Source organism: Cygnus olor, chromosome 3, assembly GCF_009769625.2.
Source record: "Cygnus olor isolate bCygOlo1 chromosome 3, bCygOlo1.pri.v2, whole genome shotgun sequence".
Lineage (NCBI taxonomy): Eukaryota > Metazoa > Chordata > Aves > Anseriformes > Anatidae > Cygnus > Cygnus olor.
In genome coordinates, this window is record NC_049171.1 from 92,100,354 (window position 1) to 92,116,520 (window position 16,167).

General features: G+C 43.3%; 1 long non-coding RNA gene across 2 annotated transcripts; it reads left to right on the forward strand.

The window, feature by feature from the left end:
• The first annotated feature begins 1,065 nt into the window (after positions 1–1,065).
• LOC121067013 lies at positions 1,066–14,778 on the forward strand. 2 transcript variants are annotated; one of them, XR_005818068.1, is made up of 4 exons: positions 1,066–1,737; positions 1,829–2,360; positions 7,130–7,227; positions 13,238–14,778. It is a non-coding gene; the product is annotated as an uncharacterized LOC121067013 (long non-coding RNA). The 2 variants fall into 2 exon arrangements; XR_005818067.1 differs by having other exon boundaries at positions 1,066–2,360.
• The last annotated feature ends 1,389 nt before the right edge of the window (positions 14,779–16,167 follow it).

Genomic DNA, 16,167 nt, shown 5'->3' on the forward strand with positions numbered 1-16,167 from the left:
AGTTGGGATGTAAACCAAGCCTGCCGAGCACCAGAGACCTGTTTGAATCCCCAGAAATGAGGTGAGGGCTGTAATGATTTCATTTCTCTCAGCCCTTTTTAGGAGTCTAGGAGAACACCAGTCTTTAAGCGAATCTTGATTTAATGCATTTAGGGCCTGTGTGATGGATGGTGTCTATAAATACCGTGTAAGCACACAATAGGATATTTAGCATACCATTTTCAACAGGCTTCAAGCCAGGCTCTGCGCCTGGCTCCTGCAGCAGCTTCCCCAGGACTGGTGGGATTCTGTGCGTGCTGTGTCCTCAGCATGGGGACCACCCCCCCGGGGGCTCCCTGAATCCACCTCCCTCATTTTGGCAAACCTGTCACCCAAAGAGTGTGACGGACAGGGGAGGTGCCTGTGGAAGCCAAAAGGGCCGTGCCCTGGCAGCTCTGGGCATTGTGTGTGGGTGTTGCTGGCCCTCCTGTTTTCTCCCAAGAAGAGGAGGAAATAACCCTGTGCAGGCACCATGGGGCAAGTGGTTGCAGGCAAACTGTCACACAAAACACAAGGGGAAAAAATAAAGTGTGTGTGTGTGTGAATTGTTCCCCCCCTATCCTCCCATATCTGTTTCTCAGAGATGTCTTTGGTGTTATTTATAATATTACTGCTTTACTTGGGGGGGGGGGGGGGAGGCTTTATAGGAATCTGATGATATGATTCCATATGTTAAAAGTTTTTTTTAATGCTAAAGTGGAAAAAATATTGGTTTACTGTATTAAAATTTGCAAGTACTTAGTATAATCTGGCGATTAAAGCAGTCTTTTACTCTGATCTTGTAAACCATAAATTCCCCCTGCAGAATGGCTGCTGTGGCATTTTGCCAATTAACCTTTGCGTGCTTTCCTCCTGGTTTGGATCTGGGCACTCAGGCCGCTTGCTCGCTTGTTTATTCATTGCTGTTAACAGTATGCTTGCCAACTGAAGCACACAGAGCTTGCTAGCCATGCTTAGGTCCCCCACCTCATGCAATATGGATGTCTTGTGTGTCATAGAAGAAGCCTGACTCATTAGTAAAAAAAAAAAAATATTAAATAAGCATGTTGATAGAAAACAAACAAACTCGGCCATTACGGTGACAATGTTTTAGTGCTAGCAGAGGCACAGTAAATGCGAGCTTAGTGAAATAGTGAGGAGAGGGGAACTGTTTTTTCCTCCCAAATATTGGCAGTTGATGGCAGGGCTCTGATGTGAAGAGCAGGGACCCGCTCAGGTTTGCCCATGGCTTGCCCCATATCTTGTGTTCATATTTAGGAGCATGATGTATGGTATTTGCCCTTCTCCTTCCATTGCATTGGTGGTCCTGAGGCCCACGGCCTCAGATACTGGTTGAGATCAAAAATATTTTAAGCTAAAAAGCTTATTACAAGCGTGGAGTATTATCAAATAGGTGGAATATATATTCTGTGGACCATGCTACATTTATTATTTATAACTTACAAATACATGACACTTCAGAAATATGAAAGCAAATTTGCTCTCTCTGTTCAGGGTCTATCAGCTCACGAGTCAGTCTCAGAGTCTGCAATCTGAAAAGGTCACTTTGCCATCTGTAAGCAGCTTTAAAGCCTTCGTGGGCCTTAAAACATCGGGCTTAGCCAGTGGAAAAAAAAATCTCCTGGAACAAGATAGCTCTGCCAGCAGAGAGCTGGAAAATGGCTGTGATGAGCCTGCCATCTCCTACTCTTGATGCAGGTAGAGGAAGGAGAGCAGGTTTCCTAGAGCCAGAGCATATGTCTGCTTCATCACAGCTTCAGCTAATAATTCTCACATTTATCTGTTCCAGGCTTGTCTCCAAACGACCAAATGTAAAACCTGACCTTGCCTTATGGATACATGAAACAGTCAAACCAGTGAGTGGTCCTGGCTCCACAGAGCCTGGCATTCCCTTGTAATCTCTCCTGCCTTTCTTTGTCGCTGTGGCCAACGTATCCCACCAGTCAGCCACCAGCACCTGTAGTCTGCTCCTTCTCACTAGGCCCATGTCAGCCGAAACATGCCACAGGCAAAGCACGTTTCTTTAAATCCAGCTTCTTTCCACCCCAACTACCAGTACCTGCCGTGAGGGGAGGTGAGGCCTGGACATGTCCCACCACACAAGCAGTGCCACAAGCACGTCGAGATGTCTCTCAGCACGCAGCTAGCTCCTCTCCCCTTTCCCATACTGAAGCACCAAGCTTTGTGACTTCATAAAGGAGGCGCCTGGAAACACGGTTTCATTTCCCCCTCCCCTGGGCAGGGCAGGGAAGACCTACAAGCCACAGCGGCCAGGCTGGGGGCACGTCAGTCTCCTTGGAGCAGCACAGCTCAATCCAGGGGTAAGCAGCTGGTCCTTGCTAATTTGACACAACCACTTCTGCTTATCCGCCTACTCCTGGTTAACTTTTCCCTCAAGCGCTTTTGATGCCTCCCTCTGTGCTGCCTCATATATATGAGAAAATCTGGGGCAAGAACCCACCTTGCTGCCTCCCTCCTGCTTCCAACCCTTCCTTTAAATGCCTTGCTAGCTGGCGCCAGCTGCCAGCGTTGGACTGTGACTAACGTTAATTTTCTTGCACAATAGTATGCTGAGCTTCTTATTACCTTACTCCAGCCTTCCTACCATCTTCTCTTCTTATTTTCCCATTTATTTCATGCATCCATTGCAAGTCATCAGCTCTTAGATGTCGGAATTGCCAGTCTGCTTTACTCAGGAAATGAGGCTTAGGTGATTGTGCTCTGTACAACTTCAAATAACTGTTGCATACACTGGCTGATTCAATTTGGCGGACGGAGAGCAGGCTCAAAAGTAATTGAATTCCTACAAGTCTTGTACAAGTAGGCAGCTAGCTGGAGCAGAGAGGAGCTCTTAGGCCATGTGACAGAAAGGGAGGTAGCTGATGTATTTGCGTCTTAAGAGATAACAAACTATTCATAAGGGAGATACATTAATCAGTGTCCAAAAAGCTAAATTTGTACCTTCAAATGGCCACAAGACACTCAACCTGGAATCTTGTGTAACAGTGCTTGTTGAATGGCTTGCTTTTTTATGTATTTGCACAATGATTGGGACAATAGTCTTAGCTCCCTGAGAGGGGTTGTTGGTGTGTTATTACACACCATGAGGTAATAATAAGAGTAATAAAGGCAAAATGTACTAATGAGCGTTTCCCATCCAAAAAGCTATTTGGGGGGGCAGCGTCATTCTGTAATCCTTCCAGGCTTGGCACTTCCCCATAGATTTCTCTGCCATGGCCTTGTAAAAAACATGTTTGGCTTTAATGCTCTAATTTTGTGCCTCCTTTTTTTTTTTTTTTTTTTTTTTTCCAAATGGTGGCATAATAGGGCTCCAATGGACATTTGGGCTTTCTTCATTGTTCCTGCTGGGGTTAAAGGCAATTCTGGCACTGCATCATAGTGCAGTTGGGGTATAGCCATCTTCTCAGGCAGCCTCCTGTCCTGGTCTGTAGATCTCAGGAGACCTCCTCACCACCAGCTCCTCTGACCACTGCAGCTCTGAAAATACCTGGAACACAAAATCTTACCCCACCATTTTGTTTATTGTCAGCAGCAGATCCTCAGCCCTTGCCCACCCTATTCCCATTCCAAGGACAATCTTACAAGTAGCTAGATGATATGTAGGGATGTGTAACCCTGCAAGAAGTCAACTGCCTTGCCGGTGGTGGGTTACATACCTAAACTTGGCTCAAGGTTCCTGGCTCCTGACTGCACACAGAGCAGAGGAGATAAGTACAGTACTAAAATCAGTGAGAGGTTTTGTGCAGTGATGCGTGCTCACCCAAAACAGGGTAGAAGGGAGTATATAACCACAGGCTGTTTTTTTTCTGCAAAAAGACATTTTTGCACTGTAAGAGAATGAAGAAAACAACAACAACAAAACTTGTGCAGGAGTTTGGCTGTCATGTTTCATGCAGTAGTGCCATGTTACAGAGATAAACATCAGTGCTTGGCTTACAGATTGTCTCAACACCTGGAAGGCTGCTGTAGAGACAGGTTTAATAATTAATTGCTATTTCCCTGAGACAATGCACCCTGGATCTCTTAAGGAGCACATTGTATGCTGGGTAACAGGAGGAGCAGGCAAGAGACAAAAGGATTGAGAAAGATAAACAGAGTGAGATCAAATAACATTATTCCTCATGTCATCATAGAAATTGGACAATAGTCGCCTGATCCTTGGAGAAGGTTGCCCGGTAATGGCCCAAAGAACTTGAGGTCAAAATGTTGATATTCCAAGGCCGAGTAAATGGCTCTCGTATAGTTGGCGTCAGGAAAGATGGGAGCAGATCAATGCTACTATGTTGGGCTTCTGTTATATCAGCTGGTACAAATGTTGACCCTACACTTTTTAAAATAGATAAGGTAGACTTTTGTGGGTAGAAGGTTCTGCTGTCACTGATCCCACAGCTGTTGCTGCTGATGTTATTTCTTCTGCTGGGTTTCTTGCCACTCCTGCCAATGTTGCTGACACTGCTGCACGTATGACACTTAAAAGTGAGTGGGCTTGAGTAGGGGTGGGTAAATGATGTATTTCAAGGTGCAGTGGATAAAGGCATCTGGTGCATTTGCAGGGAAGCAAAAACCCTCAGTATATCAACCGCACATCTCTCCCACTAAAACTTTTTTTAAATCACTTGCAGACACGCAAAATATTTCAGCCAGAGCAGTATTAATGATGGACCATGTTGTTTAATGTTATTTCAAACTAGAGTACAGGTACAAGCATTGCAGGACAAGGTTGTTTGGTAAAATGGATTAATAGATATATAGCAGTTGATGGCAGAGCACTGCATGTTCTGGTAGCAGCGCTCTTTTGCAAACTCTGGTACAGCATGTAATCTTATCATAAAAGCTTATTTGATCAAATGCGTACGTTTGCTCATGCGAATAGTCTAATCTCAATGGAATCAATGAAAGAAGAAAAATTATGAACACGTATAAGATAGTCTTATTCTTGTACAGATAGCTGCTGGTACATGCCATGCTGTGAGTTTAGGCTGCTGGTGATCTGTGTGTGTTTCATCATTGTTTGAAGCCTGTTCATGTCCTGGGCAAGACACAAAGTCTATTTTTTACAATGATTTTTATTGCTGAACAGGATCTTGATTTCAGTGAGTCAGAAAGTGTTCTCTGATAAAGGTGTCAGCTCAGATGGCTTTGAAAAATGTGTTTCCTTATGAACTGTAGATGGGTATGAAGCTTCTTTGATAGTACAGTGTGCAAATTGAAATACTAGTCGTGGTCCTGGGCAGCTAAATTGCTTTTACAGATGTGTATGATGCTGTTGGATACATTTTCCCAGTGCTTCTGCAAGAGGAAGGAACCCCTGAGCTGGGTTTAATAGAGGAAATTACTTGTGACCTGACTGGCTTCTGAAAGACACACGATTACTGAGGAAAAGCTGTGTTTGGCAAGCTTCCTCTTCGTTCGTGGCCAGACCCTCAGAGTATAAGGCATCTTAGGCCAACTGAAACTACTTTTATACTACCTGAGTTTTTTACCCTGTTCTTTATAATCATTTTGGTAGTTTTTGACTGTTCATCTGCCATGCAAAACCAGACTAGTCTGAAGCACAGCATTTAGCAACCAAATCTGTAAATATCTCCTCTGTAAGACATTTGAGCTGATTCATTGTCTCTGTCATGAAGAGAGACTTTAAAATATGAAATGGTAAGTTGTATGTGAAGAACCAGTAAGAACAAAGGTGAGATGTGTTTGAGGAGATGAGGGAATCGCTCTCTTGTTTATGAAAAGCAACAAATAGCTTGTGTGACTCCACGGTGTCTGGACTTCTAGGCGAGTGCTGGAACATGCAGTTGTGATACGGTAATTGGCTTGTAAAGATTGAACCCATTTCAATCTCAGCTCCATCTCTGATAAAACAGCTTTTTCTTGTCTCCTTCTTTGCTGTAAGTGCTGGCACTCTCACTATCCATGCTGGTGATAAAATTCAGGGACTGAGTACTTTAATACTTGCAGTGTTGGAAAAACATTAGCTAAGCAAATCTTCCAGTATTTCTGTAAGAACAGTCATAAAAACTGTCTTTTTACGTGTAGGAATAAGGGAAAATGGAGAACATAAGTGGCTTAACCGTAGCAAGTTAGTGGCAAAGTTAGGATGATGTTATTGATTTCCACATATCTTCTACAGACTCGTGAAAATTACAGTCCCTACTCATTTAGCTGAGTAGCCTTGGACTGCTTTGTGCAGCACTGGTATGGACTCAGCTGTAATAAGTGATGGGATCTCAAATTTCTGGCATTGGTCTTCCTTCAAAACTCTTTGACACTAACTGAGGCGCTGGAATATTTTTTAAGGCTGTTGAGTTTCCATGTCATACCCTCCTCACTCATGCATGGGCTAGTAAAACCTATATAAGAAGGAGTTATGAGGCTTTGCACATCCGTGTTGGCAAAGCAGAGCATTGCCTGGTGGAGTGATGGGAGAAGCTGCTTGGTTCCTCACACAAGGTGTGCGTGGCTCACTGAGCAGCGCTAACAGCATGGGGAGGAGAGGAGGATCCTCCCAGGTCCTGGCAAACCTAGCCCTGTACACTGAGCTTTGTGGATGGGAGAGCTTAAGACCAGCCATCCTGGTGTTCATGCATGGCTCAGCTCACAAGCCCAGGACTCTTTGTGATCTTTCGCACTTGTCCCTGATTCCTTGCAAGTGCAGTGGTGGTGGAAGCGTGCCCGGAGCATGCAGAGCAATTGCATGCCCTGTTTTATGTAGGGCATCCCATACAAGATCGTGGCTATGTATGATAAACTTCCTTGGAAGCTGCCTTTTGAATGGGTGCCCAACTCACAGCAAATGCTGGATTGGATTTCTGCATTGTCATTCGTGTGACAGCAGTCGCTGTGCATCACCCTTATTTAGATCATGGTTGCCCTGGGTGGATCCCTCCCTGTTTCTTGCATCCTGGAACAACTGCAAACTACATCTAAAAAATACTTTAAAGTACGTGGAAGCTTCCAAATCAATATTGCCTTTTCCAAGTACTCATTTTGATGTTTTTTTTTTTTATGAAACATGAACTTTTAAAGTTCGATTGCTGCTCCAAGGTCATTTGTATTTTGCATCTAGGCCTGTGCAATGATTCACTTTTTGCTCCATTTGCCACTGACGAGAATGGATCAACTTCAGAGTTTGATTTCCTCTGTGGAGTTTTCTAGGAGCTGGAGGTCAGTGATTAATTTTATTGGGACAATAAATTAAAAAGGAAGGACTATGTCATTCTTCTTCAACAATGCTTCTTCTGGAGATGACAGCCTAATAAATTACAGGCGTACAGTGAATCCCAAAATGCAGTCAGCTGCCTCGTGCTGGCTGGCTGGGACAGAAGGAGCAGTACCCGTAGCTTCAGTCAGTGAAGTCTTGTGGAGGCTTTACCCCTGCCTTAAACCAGCACTGGGTGATGCACTTCTGTAAGCTCCTGTGGTTCGGGAGCTGCTTTACAAATCTTGAAAAGAGGGGACAGGAGCTAGAACCAGTAATTGTATGAGCCATCTCATTGCGTTTGTCCCCTCCTGTGGGTTAATTCATGGATATTAAGCCCAGCAGGGACTGTTATGATCATCTGCTCTGAACTCCTGCTTACGTCGTATAATTTAACCCAGTAATTCATGCATCGAGGCCAAACAACCTGTGACTGAACAAGAAGGTATTTTTAGAAACACTCTTAATCCCAGCTCAATCATTTCACTTAATGGATAATTCTCCCCCAAAAAAAGCCTTGGAAAGCCTTTCACCTGATTTTCCTAAGTGTTACCAGGAGGTAATCAGTCTGCCCGAGGCAATGCCAGGAGTCACTAGCTAAGGTCAGGGAAGGGAACCAGGTGAGCGAGCTCCCAGCTGGTGCTGTCAGTGTAAGAAGTCCTTCTACTCCAACGTCCACAACGTGTTCATCATCAAACCAAGTACACAACTTGTCTTTCTAAACCCATCAGCTGTTGGTTTCATTAAGTGCCTCTGTATACGGTACTCCGCTGTGCAGCCTCTTATTATTTTGGACTGCGTTTTAAGGTGAAAAGATGCTCTCCAGAAAACCAGCAGCTGACATAAGCTAGGGTTTAGAAATGCTTAGCTATTTTTCCTTCTCCTCCACGTGGCCGAACAATTGAAACGCTGAGCTGCAGCCTTCTGTAGCAGGAGGCATCCTGGGCCTGAGGAGGCAGGAGGCACGGCTGCTGGCTTCTGGGCACAACCCCTAACATGCAAAATTTGTACTTTTGTCAGAATTAACCAGTGTTAAAGGCTTTTACTGCTGGGCAGCTACTGGTCAGGAAAAAAAAAAAAATCCATTGGTGTTCATGCTCTTATTCAGGCAAATTTCCACTAATACTTAAGCAAGGGCATCATAGTTTTTCTTGAAAAGCAAAGCTGATGAGCTAATACAAAAACGCATGCACACGCTCCTGTCTGTCATTTTTACAGACGCTAATGTGTTCTTAAGAATTTGGCCACAGATTTTGAAGATAAAATCTGCTTAGTGGCTCAGATATTTACAACGCTGCCAGCAAATATTCAGAGAGGGAGTGCACAACAGATGTGCACACACAGGGGACACACGTGTTTGTTGTTACAGACACGAGAATCATTTTCCGTGGCTGTGTGTTCCCCTGCTTATGCTACTCATTTGTGGTGCGCCTTTTGTAGGGCATTTTCTATCGCTTGTATTTTTCTGTCAGTGAGAATCCTAGTGTTATTGTTGGCGAGCATCTAGTTGTAATCCTTCTCAGATAGCGCTGAAATCTGCTTTTTTCCAGTGTGACCCAAGCAGGGGAGACAGCAGCAGTACTGTTACAGCTGTAATGAGAAAGGGAGAGAGAATCCTCTTCCCTTGGGGTTTGTGGGGGATGGATGCATTTCTTCTGAGTCCAGGTTCAAGGTAATAAGCTTTAGAGGGTGAAGGTCTTTGATACCAAAGCTGGTAAGAAAAGGAAGGGGGAGGAAAAGTAAGAAGTAGGTATCAAAGTCCCCAACTATTTAATTACAACCCTCGCTTGAGATCCACTGAGCTGGAGCCATCCCTGACCCCTGCTGGGGAGGTTCCCTTGGCAGAGCTGCAGAAACACCCAGTACATTATGCCTGGGGGCATTTCACTTCTCTGAGACTCAGGCAATGTTGGTGTCTAAATGTGTACAGTATTTTAGCAGTAATTGATTCTGTAGAAAAATGAAGCCTTTACTTGGGATTTTTCTCATTCAACCATTGATTAAATGCCTTTGGCCAAAGGACCGGGTCAGAGACTCCTTATCCACCTCAAGTCTTTTTCAGACTCATGGATTTTAGGCTAGACTAGCCCACCATCCTGTATACGTAGGCAAGGGATTTATTTTTTTTTTAACCTTACTGTCTGCCACATTGAAGTGTATATCATTTCTTTATGCCAACTTTATCTTCAGGTCAATAATCCTGGCATGGGCTCTTAACAATCTTTGAGTGTTTTTTTTACTTTATTTTGAGTCATTCTTCCTCCTTTGATTATTTGTAGTTACTTACTAGTTTAAATTGGGAGATAAAACACTTCCTTGCTGCAAGTTGAATGGGCTTTGATGAGCCATAAATTTCAACTCACCTAATGCTTTCAGCATACTGGAGGAGCAACTCATGAGGGCAAGAGGTTGAGAGCCATGAGTTTCCTTTGCCTGGACTGGTAGTGACAGTAACATAGTTATCACTGTTCAAAAAGCAAGCATTCCTAAAAGCAAGTAATCATAAAGAATCCATACATTACTACAAAAGAGCACCAAATCAATTACATCAGATTCTATAAAATTGTTTTTTTTTTTTTTTTTTTTAGAAGCAGCTTTCTGAAGAAGTAAAGAATTCATTCACTGTGTTTCTGTAATCACAATTTTCTCTGGGGGCAAGCAATTTATTGTATCATATAATGTGGCCTCATAGCAGCAGAGAAAAACCGTGCTAAGAGAAAGCTAGCTTTCTAAAGCATGAGGGAGCTGAGCTGGCATGTGATTTCTGGCAAGGGTGGAGTATTAGCTCTTCTTTGGAGTTTGACCAGACAATCAAATTTTGACGTTGCTTCCTCTGAACAAGCAAAATATGGCTCAAAGACTGTGAAGCAAGTATGTTAAAAAATGTAATGAACTACAGATGTATGGGAGGGTTTGATCCAAAGCCCACTGAAGTCCGTAGAAAGGACTACTTTCTCAAACAGTGTGAATGAGAGAAAGGGAGAAGGAGAAAAAAGTGAAAACTTAGGGAAAAGAAGAACAAAGAAAAAATAAATAAATGAGGCAACAGGATAATTGGGATTTTATCACAGCTCTCTATCCCTGTCCCAATGTATACCCTTCACCGCTACTGTTATTTTTTCAAGTATTCTTTACGGAAAGGCCACATCTAGGACCGTGATCCTGGCCCCAAAAGCTCTCGGCACGAAGCATTTTGTCAACTGTCTGTAAGGCTCTTCTGTTTGTACCAAACCTTTCAAGAACGAGCTGCTCTTCCTCTACCTCAGACCTCCCCTGCGGGGCTGCTGGAGATGCCTTCACTTCTCCTGGGACCTGCCCCTCTCCCTGCCCTGCTCACAGAGCTGGCACGTGTGCTGTTCTGCCACAGAATTGCTGTTTTGTCTTCTTTTCCTCATTGTGAAGTCAGTCTTTGCTGAGAAACAGACAGCCGACCACAACAATCTTCTCCAAAGGTTCAAAACTAATCTTAATGTAATCTGTTGGTACCAAAGACATTAATTTCTTTTGAATAAGACTGGATAAAAAATTAATGCAGATGCTTATCCGATAAACTGTTTTTTCTCAGTTTATGGAATTATTCTGCATGCCTACGCAAGTTTTTCAGCGTGCCTTTCTTCCAAACCAAAATTCAACCCAGGTAAAATTTACCTTGCCTTCATTACATTCATCAGACTTCTAGTTGAGTGAACTTTCCTCTTTGAAGCAAAAGTCAGTTCTGCGCTTCAGCCAATTGTATTCACAGCTCTGGTCCAGAGCACTGAATCTTCTTAAAGTATATAATCATTTATTTGGTCCGCCGTTTGGTAGACCAAAGGATTGGACTTAATTGGCAAGATGGGTGCTTGCAAGAGAAAATGCTACTTGGAAAAGTTGTGTGTTACTTGATTAGATCCCCCATCGGGGGTCCGGGCTGCTAAACTACTGGAAAAGTAGGGCAGTCGGCAACGAAGGAGCCCTGGGGAAGGGAGCGTGGTCAGTCGGGTTATTTGACATGGATGTCAGCAGATCAATAGGTCTCCCTGTTACCAAGGAAATATTTCTTTCCTGAAAAAATGCTCTGAAAATGACAAGAAATCTCTTACTACTGTGGTTAGGAAGAGATGGTTTTTGTTTCATGTTGTATGCGTTAAAGACTCAAAGCAGGTGAAAAGATGTGTGGCACCACATTAGTATGAAGTAGTGATGGCAGTTGCAGAGGTGGAAAAGGGATCCTGGAGCACCTTGATGAAGGACACCTGAAGCAGACGTGGTGCTGTTGACTACTCTGACTGGGGGTGTCCAGATCGATCACAGCGTGGACCACGAGCCACCCAGGCCTCTGCCATCACTCCACCTTCCCCATGGGGAGAAGCAAGTCCTCCGTTTACCCAGGCTCTTCCCCTTGCTTGCCTTCGGATACCCCATGGCACTGAAAACACCCACACGCCGCTGCCAGCCTGCGTGCTTCGGAGGAGTGGCATGGGCAGGGTGTTTGGCTGGTGGCCCTGTCACGCGGCTTTCGGGTCCCTCCTCTCACCCGCACCCGAGCAGACCCGAGCCACCGGGGCATTACAGCTCACACACAAAGCTGGGGTCAGGGAAACACCGAACTGCTGTCACTTTTTAAAATCGTTTTTTAATCTCTTGTTCAGCCCTCCAAGGAACATACATAAACCCCGGACCCTCCAAACCATTCACTATTACTTTTAATTAATTATACTAACCCCAGTTGCTTTGTCGTATAGGACGTAAACAACTCTTTTGACTAACTAAATGCTCAAATCAGGTTGGAGGAGGTTTTAATTAGTTAATTTAATTAATCACAAAGTCTGTTCATTGCTGTTCGTGTGCTGTGGAGCAATCAAAATGGCTGTTATTATGCAACAAGGCTGCAGCTGTCTTTCTTCCCCTAAGATAGTTTAAAAAGATATTCCGTCCATGTTTTGTAATCTGCAACGACAGGTGTACTTTGTCTTAGGTTTCTGTCTTACAGTTTAATACAATTTAATATCCAGCAGATCATTTGTTGGGGAAACGTGCTATCGGGAGAATGGGTCATGTCATTTAGGTACAAGTTTGCAGTGAATTGGGAATTCCCTGAGTACCACAGTACGTCCTGTTCCTAGCTACTGAAGGTTGAAAAGGACAAAAACATCATAATTTGAGGCTAGATTAATAAACACATACACAGGAAAAAAAATCTTTAAATGTACTTTTCTAGCAAAAATGAGGTAAAACACTGTAAAAAATCAAATCCTTTACTCCTATAAAATTAACTTCCAGGTTTGAAATCTAGTACAGTGTGAGACTGGAAAAAAAAATCCAATGCAATTAATTTGAGAAGCATATTTTGTAACTTAAAAAAAAAATGAGATAATTAATCTACAGTAGTCATATTTAAGAAATATATGTAACATTCATAAAAATCTTCAGGCTGACCTCAGTGCATATGAACCCTGTTGGGCAGACTCCTCTGCTGTGTAAATAATGGTAATTACTCTGAAATCAGTGACCCAAACTCTGACAATTTGGACGGCCTGGAGATCTGCCTGTACTCATTTTTCATACGATAGGCACAGAATGGGCAACAGCGAGGCCAGCTAGCTTCCCAAGCAGGGCAATTGTTCCTCCACCCGGATCAAAAGGGATTATTTCTCGCTGGGAGTTGAAAGGGATCTTTAACCTGCGTACAGTGCTCGGTGCTGGGTCTCTGTGTTGTGGTCAGCCGTTCATGCAAACCCTGAGTGTTCCCACCACCTCTTCTCTCCTTGGCTGTCAGGTCGTAACAACATGTGGCCACTGCTCACCTGGTCTAGACTCACGCAGTAGCCCGGAGGTAAAAGACACGTCAGCACTAATCTTTGGGGTTGTCTGGTTTGCAATTCTTCACCTAAATTACACTGTTTATTTTCCAAAATTACACAGGATGCTTTGAAGAAGAAAGTTTCTGCTTTTCTTAGGCATCTTTCTTCATGCTTTCTTCTTGGAAAATTGCAGGTGCATGGTATCACTGCTGCGAGAGTTATTTATTATTATCTCTACTGGGAAATCAATCAGCGCTGCAGAGGATAACAACAAACACTTATAGCAAAGAAGAGATGATATTCTCCTGTGGTGATACTGATAACACTGATAGATGGTAAATACATGGTCAGAGAAAACCCCACTGTTAGCCCAGCAGGATTGACCTTAAACAGCTACGTATGCCTATATATATATTCTGATTTCAGCCTGCCACCACGCAAAAGCAATGGGTGTAGTATACTCATAGGCTGAGTGCCAGCATTAAAATTGCATTTGCATCACTTTTGTTTGTTTTTAGAAAAATGCTCTCGGGTCTGTTTGCTTGAGTAGTGAAGCAAGAATTTCATTATTTAATATGAGACTCTGAGCCCTGGAGTGGAATACCAGCCACTATTCCTTTACTGTTCTTGTAGTCAAAAAGCAATTCTGAAATATATCAGAAGTGTCTGTCCTCTCCCGGTTCTCTGAAAGCCTCAGCCCGTGCATCTACTGCACGTCCTGTGATTGAAAGCACGTGCCAGGGCTCTGCTGCACCTCTGGTCCCTGTTTTGCCCTGTAAGCTTGTCCTTCTTGCAGCTGGTGGTGGTGGTGGAGATGTTCTCTCTGATGACTATTTTTATTTGAGGTCCCACAGAGGTCAGGCTCTCTTTGCTAGGCACCGTGCAAACACTGCCTGGGATGAGATGCAAACCCAGTGTGAGGCATGGAGGAACCCCCCGGTATATTCTGCAATAGAGATACAACACCCTAATTTAATTCCACTGTCTATTCATGTTTGCCAGTGATGTCACCAGGACATAGAGCTCTGCATTTGCTGCTGTGGCTGTCACTAGCAAACTGTTCAGCTACAAATCTGTTAGCTAGTACTTAAAGCGTGATGATGGACTTTGTTAAAACAAGCAAAGCTGATTGAACAGGTCCACATTGTGCTGCAGGAGTGGTTGCAGCTCAGGGACAAATGAAGTTTCTCCTTCATTTGGTCTAGAGGCCTAAATCTGCCTCCTCTGGGTTCACCATCAAACTGTGGCTGATGCCAAGGCAAACTTGGTTTCAGTCCTTCAGGAGGGGGATGCATTTCAGACTTGGGGTAGGTGAAACTCATGTTGTAAGTGTAAGATAGTGTTGTTTTTTTCTCTGTGATCTAATAAGTAACTTTCTTTGACTTCTTCAGGCCCCAGCCTTGCCAATTTTAATAACTTCTGTTATTGTTTTCTGAAGGGCAGCATTTGCATTGTTGAGGAAACCTAGCAACACTCAGTGAAAGAAAAATAATTAAAATGCAGCAGACTATTAGAAATGCAAGACTGAATTACGGTCTACTGGGGAAAACTAATCTGAGTGTGGCTAATGACATCCTTTAGAAACTGATACTCAGCTAAAAAGACATTAATGTCATTTGTACTGATAATCTACTATGTTAGTGCTTGTAAATTGTTTAATTTAAACCATTCAAAAAAATTTAAGGTTGTCAGTATTTAAAGATCCAATGGAGTATCCCTCGAAGTGACAGACGTTTCTTTCTCATTGGCAGCTTAGATATGTTTACATTTCATGGTGTCAAAAAAGGAAAATGAATATGAAAAGCCTAAAGGGAAAAATGACTTCACAGAGATGACAACAAAAGTAGTGTACGTTGGAAGAATTCATAGGTAAAGCAAATTCCACCCTGGCCCTATTAATATGTGATATAGTTTAAGGCAGATTGGCTGGTCCCTATCCAACCGCAGCTATTTAAAACCCAAATTAGATTTTACCACAGCGGATCCCTGGTTAGCTAATACAATGCTGAATGGAACGTAACTGTCCGTGCGGACGGACTGTGAGGTTGCGGTCAGCACTTTCTACCAAATCTACCTTGGTTTTCCATAATTGTGCTAAAGCACAATAACATTTGGCTTGGCAGATGAGATTTAAGATTTGGGTTTGCACTTCAAGGCTTTGTGTTGCATAGGGTGATTGTCATGACATAACTACTTCAACAAAAGCCCGAGTGTAGACACAATTACACCAGCAAAAAAGGTGGTTTTGTTGTTATGGCTTATGTTGCTTGCCAAGCTGGAACGCGTTTGACAGGCAAGAAGCTCTCGTTGTGTAGGAGGAGTTTACTGGTACAACTGCACCAACATGACAAAACTTTCAAGTGTAAACAGGAGCTAGGTGGTGATTCAAGTCAGAATGTCTACTAAACGCTTACCAAAGTGCCATTTGTTTTCCAAAACCTCACTTTTTCGGTCAGACATGGGGCCTCCCTCTTGGTGGGGCGGGAGAGTTACACTGCTCCATCTGGGGAAGGCTGAGCCAATGCATCGAGCACTACAGGAGACAGAGTACAACAGAAAAGCAGTTCCCTGGCAAGCACAAAACCATGCAAAAATCAGTCCTTGCCCTGCTTTTTCTTAGATTTGTATGACTTATCCTAACGCTTCCCCATGTTACTTGTGCCTGCTGTTACTTCTTTGCTGGCCAGTGTGTGGGTACAGATGGGACAAGAGGGGTTTAGGACACAGAAACACCTATTTTGTACTTTTTCTGTAGTAAGAAAGCAGGTATTTCCATTGGAACAGAGGGGAGAGAAAAAAAAAAAAAGAGAATCCTTTAAGATCGTGTGCCATTAATATTTTGGAAATCCATAGGTTTAATGAGATAAAAGAACTAAATGCATGAATGGTGTCACTAGCAAGTCATCTGAAGAGTGTAAGGGAAAATGCTTTTAAAATCTTTGAAGTAAACAATCATGCAAAGACACAGATAGCTAACACTTGAGGCAAAAGATGTTCAATTATAGTGGGAAAAGTCTTTGTTCTAAACAATTAAAGCTGAAATTCCAGAGTAGATGAGAGAAACCTGAACTCCTCAAACATTTGACAGCTTTAAAGAGAAATCTGCAAGGGTTCAGAGATAAG